Raw genomic sequence first — 6,835 nt, 5'->3', positions numbered from 1 at the left:
AGGGTGCTCTGCCCTCATTTGGGGGATAGGAGCTGCCCACCCCCTCAGCTTTACCTGGTCTGTAGCCATTCGGGCTCCCTAAGCCTGCAAGGTCAGGGAGAAGGGGTAACCGGGAGGGGCAAGGAGGGCCAAATCCGGGCCTCCCCTCCCACCCTGCAGAGCAAGAGTGCACCCCCTCCCCCCTGGGACTCGCTTTCTACTCTGGTCACTGGAGGAGCAAGGACAGAACCAGGTGAGCAGACTGGTGGCCAAGACGGGGCTGTCTGGGCTGTGGGGGGGATGGGGGGCGGGGGGCAGGCCCCCAGGCCCTCTTCCTCAGGGGTGTGCACCTCTTCCCTCCATGCTCACTGGAGCATCTTTGGGACCCCCCCTTTCCTGGAAACCTTATCCTCCTCACCCCAGTTCCTCAGCGTTCCTCTCCAGCAACTTAGACACATTAGGTCTCCGGAGGGAACCCTTTCTCCCGCCTGTAAGATGCCCCCTACTCCCCTCCCCACGCTCCAGCCTCCTCTCCTCCCATCCTGTCCCACCTCCAGGCCTTTGACCCTCTTTGTTCCAGCAATTTCCTTCCCTGTCCTGTTATAAACCAGTTCCCCGGCCCTTCCAGACCCAGCTCCAAGCCCCTCCTCTGGGTCCCGTATTCTCACGCCCAGAGCTGAAATTCTGCCCGATCTCACTCTGTTCTAAGGGTTCAGGTCTGTGCTTCCCACACTTGAGCTGACCCTGGACAAGACAGACTGCCAGGAAGACAGGGAGGGACCCTGCTCTCCTGGGATCCCAGAGCTGGGGGATATGTGGGGCTCGCCCCCAGAGAGCTCCCAGACCCCCGGGAGGAGAGACCAGGTCCTCTTCTTGAACCCCAGTGCCTGGAGGGTCCACTCACCTTTTCCTAGGCCAGATGGCAATGAAGGCAGCCCTGGGGAGCAGGGAGTGCTGACTCAGAGTGGGGACCCAGAGGCAGAGAGGGGCAGGGCCCATGCATATATGCCCCAGCCCCCCAAAACCCAGACTTCTCCCACCCACCCCTCCCCCTTGGAGTCCCAGCCTCTGACCCAATGTTCTACCTATACCCCCAGCTCCAACCCCAGCTGCCCAGACCCTGTAGCTGCCCGAGGCCTGCCCTCACCGCCTTGCAGGCTTTCAGAAGTCAGGCAGAGCAGGAAAAGGGCTGCGGGGAAGGCCCAGGTACCCATGATTCCTGGTAGAGTGGGAGGGTACACACCCTTTGAGCCTTTAAACACCTCTGCTGGGTGGGGGCCCTTACCCAGGCCCCCCGCTGTGAGTGGCAGAGGCTCTGTTGGCAGACCCCAGGGGGCCAGCCCCCACCTCCCTCTGCAGCAGGCGCCCAGGCCTTGGCCTGCCCCCTGCCCCACTCCTCATCCATCATGGGTGCTGACAGCTGGGACAGGCCCCCACCTGGCGCATGAGGCTCCGCGACTCCTGTCAGGGCTGGGGACCCTGGCGCCAGGCCTGGCGGGCTCAGATGTTACCCCAGCAGCTGGTGAGGAGCAGGCAGGCACTGTGGGCACCCAGGCCCAGCCCAAACACAGCTGGGGAGAGGGGGGAGCCAGGCCCAGAAATGTGGGTGTGGCTGACAGGAGGGACTCAGAATGAGTTCCTGTGTTACTGGGAGAGAGGGAGAAGGAAGGAGGCAGAGGCTACAGCGTTACAAAGGCCTGTGGCCAGCGAACAATGAGGGGCACTGTATCTGGCGTGTGGACTTGCCCACAAGAAGAGGGGTAATAGTACCCCATCCAACCCTGAGGACTGAGGGGTGGCCTGGGAGCTGGCCCTTGGTCCCCACCTGGGGCTGGGCTTGCAGAGTGAGCCTGAGCCTCCTTCCCACAGGGAATGGTGATCACAGGGGCGGGTTACCCCGTGCTCACCCTGTCCAAAGGTCCAGGGGTTTCTTTGTTAAAAATATTTTTAGTCCTGGCTGGTTTGGCTCAGTGGATAGAGCATCAGCCTGTGGACTGAAGGGTCCTGGGTTCGGTTCTGGTCAAGGGCACATGACCAGGTTGCAGGCTCAGTCCCCAGTAGGGGGCGTGCAGGAGGCAGCCGATCAATGATTCTCTCATCATTGATGTTTCAATCTCTTTCTCTCCCTTCCCCTCCCTCTCTGAAATCAATAAAAATATATTTTGAAAAAAACTCTAGAAAAATATTTTTTAAAAAATATATTTATTGATTTTTTACAGAGAGGAAGGGAGAGGGATAGAGAGTTAGAAACATCAATGAGAGAAACATCGATCAGCTGCCCCCTGCACACCCTCTACTGGGGATGTGTCCGCAACCAAGGTACATGCCCTTGACCGGAATCGAACCTGGGACCCTTCCGTCTGCAGGCCGACGCTCCATCCACTGAGCCAAACCAGTTAGGGCTAGAAAAATATTTTAAAGAGAGAGGAAGGGAGGGGGAGAGAGAGAAACACCGATCGATCCATCGATGCCTCCTGCACGTTCCCTACAGGGGATTGGAGCCTGCAAGCCGGGCATGTGCCCTAACTGGAATGGGACCTGCAGCCTTTCGGGGCATGGGCTGCAGCACAACCAACCGAGTCACACTGGCCGGGGCCTCACTGTTGAAGGCTCTGCAAGGCCCACCCACGGCAGGAGGTCCTCCCAGTTTCACCTCCATCTCTAGCCGAAATGCAGCAGCACTGACTCTGGTTTTGGGGGACAGACTCTCAGGGGGCCACTCTTAGGGTGTGGTGGGGGCAAGATTGCAAGAAGGGTACCTGGGGGGCTAGTGACACTCCATTCCTCTGGGGCGGGCAGATGGAATCGGGCCAGGTGAGGGGGGCCTGGTGAGCATGAGAGGACAGGAGAGGCAGGCCTGGGAAATGTCGGGAGTCAAGGGTCTGGGCACCAGCCCTCACCTCCTCCAGGGGGTCTGTGGACCCCCCTGGGCTGCTGGGGACAGCGGTGACTCAGACCCCAGGACCCTAGTCCAGAAGCCCCGCGCCCTGTCTATCTCCTGGCTTGCCCCCTGCCCCGTCAGCCCCTTCCTCCCCAGCACCTGTGGCTAAGGGTTGCAGTCTGCCAAACGAAGCAGGCTGGCACAGCGAGGGCCTGGAGAGGAGCTACAGTGAGGAGTGGGCAGCGGGTGATGGGTTTTGCTTCTTATGTGAGGCCTTTGAGCCCACAACACCTAACGGGATAGCTCCAGTCACCAGCGGACTGCAGGGCTTTTCCAGGTATCCCTTTACCTGCAGTCCTCCCAGCACTGAGTTGTGCCTGCATCTCCCCTCCCACCCACCCTTGCTGCTCTCTCCCCCCACACCTGAGGGTCTGCACCCAGGGATCATGCTTACCTGAGCATGCCTTCATACACACACACACACACACACACACACACACACACACACACGCCTGTGGCACCCATCTCCCCCGACAGACCCACCTTTGCACAAGCCTCCTGCTGGGTCCCTTCAGTCCAGTGCCCTGGCACAGCATCCCACATGCCCACCTCCTGCCCTGCCTGGCAGAGGGCTGTGACCTGGAGTCCTGGAGGCTGGACCTTCCACTGGCTGCTGGGAGTGGCTCAGGGGTGGCCCCTGGCTCCAACCACCCAAAGGAGCCTGGGATAGCGGGGACGGTTCCCTCAGGCTCCCCGGGGAGGGCTCTCCTGCCTGCCCCCTGCTCCTCCCCATGGCAACAAGCACTGGCTCCCTGGCCTCTTCATGGCGGGCAGCTGAGTGGCCTCAGGGTTAGCAGGCTGGGTGCTGGATTCAGATGCAGATTGGGTTAAGTGTCTGCTTTATCCAGCTGGGGAGCTGGGGCAGGTACCTGACCTCCCTGAGTCTGTTCACTCTCCTCTAAAATGATGATGCCAGTGCTCGCTTCAGCAGCACATGTACTAAAATGATGATGCCATAGAGTCGGGGCTATTGAGGGAGCTTACTTCATACTCTGTTTTACAGATGGGGAAACAGGCAGAGCGGAGAAGGGGCTTGGCTCAGATTGCACACCTCCTGAGCAGCGGGGCTGGAGTTTGAAGCCAGGCAGTCCACCCCCAGCCCTACCCCAGTCCGCAGTCCTCCACTCTCTGCTACTCCACATACTTTTGGCAGCAACAGGCCCAGTTACTTGAGACACAGCATTGCTCTTTGCCTGCCCTCCGCCAGTCTGGGCCCTGCCTTAGACCTGGGATAGCTGAGGGTCCCCTGTGCAGACCCAGACACACAGACACTCAGCTCACCCCGAAGGGCGCCGGGGAAGCTTGGCCCAGGAGGAGGCAGGCGGGGAGACGAGGAGGGGCAACGCAGGAGGTAAAGGCCAGGTGCCTGCTTGGTCACTGCCGGAGGGAATGCCAATGTCCGCCACCTCTGCCAGGCTGTCTGGGTGCTGGCATGGGCCTGTGGGAAATGCCAGCCAGCCAGGGGCCTCGGGCCAGCTTGATGCCACTCAGGACCAGGGCTGAGCCTGGTGGGGCACCCGCAGCCCCTGCATTGCCACCACCCCTACCCCCAGCACAGCTCGTCCCCTCAGCTCACCCCCAGCCCCAAACAGGCAGGGAGGGCCTGAGAGCACATGGATCACTTGGGGGCTGACAGAGCTCTTGTTGGAGCCCAGGCCTGGGCTACCCTTTGCTCCCAGGCTTGAGGGGACTCAGCCCAGCCTCTGAACAGAGAAGCATCTTTGAGGGCCAGAGCTAGAAGCCCAGGGCAAGGAGACAGCTGGGGTGTTGAAAGCGGACGATGGAAACCCAGGAAGTGCATCACCTAAAATGACCCCGCCTGTGCCAACAGACTCCCAGCCATCTGCTCACGGATGCGCCACCTGCCAGGGTGGGAATGTGGGGAGAATAGCTTGAAGGGCGGCCAGGCGCCTGCAGGGCAGACACCTTCCGAACCTGCAGCTGTGCTAACGCCTCCTCAGGTCACCCTCTCCTCCCTCTTTGTGGCAGCTCTTCAGCCCCATCCCTGACTCAGAGCCTCTGGGACCCCCCTCCCAGGCGTCCCCAGGCCCTTGCACTGCGCAAAGCTGAGCTGTAGCGACTCCCTCTCCTCACTCACCTGTCAGTTTATTAAAACCTCGTGCCAGAGTGAAATATGGGGTACATTCCGAGTGTGCATAAGACAGGAATGTACCATATAACAAATACCTGTAAAGCAAACACCTATGCAGCTGGCTCAGGCCAAGGAACAGAACCCAGCCAGCTCCCCAGCAGCGCCCCTCACACCTTCCTCCTTCCTGCCAGGGCAGCCACATTTGCTTTGTGGCTGTTTCTTCGCCTTTTTACTTCACCTTATCCTGTATGTGGCCACATTGGAGACTTCCCAGAGGAAAATCTGAGTGGGCCTGGTACTGTGACAGGATGGCAACAACGGGGACACACCTAGATATTCGGCTGGGAATCCCACTATTGAGCAGGGCTTGGGGGCTTTCTCCCGGACCAAGCCACAGACAAGCGCTTTGGCCTCAAATCCTGTGGGCCCAGGGCTCTCCGTCCCTGTGACCCCGGGTGGGTGTGGAAGTCCTGGCCCCTCTCCTCCAGATTCCTCCTTTTGGCCCAGACGGCTGCTTTGAAAACGGCAAAACACTGTGCAAAGGAGGGAGTGTTACTGTTATTAAACAACGAGTAAGTTCCTACTATGTGCTAGGTCCTGTACTAAGCACTTCACATGCATTTGCTCATTTAATGCTCAGAACCCCCAAGGAGGTAGAACTATTATTATTATCCCCATTTTACAAATGTGAGAACAGGCCCAGAGACATAATGCAACTTGTGTGTTGCAGAGGAGCCCCAACTTCCCTGACTCTTGGCCCAGGCACTTACCTGCTAGCTGTACCCAACTTTACATTATATCCCTTCCACACAGTGGAATGTATATTGGAAGAATGTTATTATTTATTTACTTACTTATTTTTTAAAAAATATTTTTTATTGATCTCAAAGAGGAAGAGAGAGGGAGAGAGAGAGAGATAGAAACATCCATGATGAGAGAGAATCATCAATTGGTTGCCTCCTGCAGGCCCCACAATGGGGATCGAGCACGCAACCCAGGCATGTGGCCCGACTGGGAATGGAACCGTGACCTCCCGGTTCATAGGTCGATGCTCAACCACTGAGCCACGCTGGCTGGGTGGAAGAATGTTTTTAAATTTTTAAAAAACTGTTTTAAGTCATTGCAAATTAGACTTTCAAGAATGGGCAGCTGGAAAGAGGCCTGAATCCAGGACTCCTGGAGATGGGATTGGCAGAGGGGATGACAGCTGGAGAGAGGCATGCCTGCTCCCCAGGCCTCCTGGGGACGAGCCTGGGGTCTTTAACATGGATCCAGGGTGAGTCATGGGGGCCGTGGCTGCCAGAGATGCTAATGCAAAGGAAGAGTGCAAGGAGGGGGGAGGGGGCTGAATCCCCCAGAGACATCCGGGCCTAACCTGGGGTGCGCTGGAGAATGTCCCCTGAAGGGCAAGCACTGCAATGGGTTGGGAGCCCTGAAGCCCATGACACCTTTCAGAGTCTTGGGAGATGGATGGTCAACAAGTAAACCAATAAACGGAGAGGATAGAATTTTAGATAGAGGTAAGTGCAATACGAAAATGGGAAGGGATATGTGATGAGATGCAGAGCATTCTGGGGGGGCGGTTGGCCTGGAAGAGTGACTCCCCTCCACCCCGTGAAGGAGCCCCAGCCGCACTGTCAGGAGTCTGCGCTTGCTTTGAGCCAGCCTCCTGCTAAGTACTTTAAGGGGATCATCTCCCTTGAAACTCCAGCGCCGTGAGGAAGGCTTTGTCAGCTCAGTTTTTAGAGGAGAGGAGACTCAGAAAGGCCCAGGTGCGTCCCCAAGGTCGTTCAGCCCGGAAGGAGCTGAGGGCGCTGTGAGCC

This window comes from Myotis daubentonii, chromosome 4 (assembly GCF_963259705.1).
Source record: "Myotis daubentonii chromosome 4, mMyoDau2.1, whole genome shotgun sequence".
Lineage (NCBI taxonomy): Eukaryota > Metazoa > Chordata > Mammalia > Chiroptera > Vespertilionidae > Myotis > Myotis daubentonii.
The sequence above is the reverse complement of the archived record's forward strand: the minus strand, read 5'-3'. Positions refer to the sequence as shown.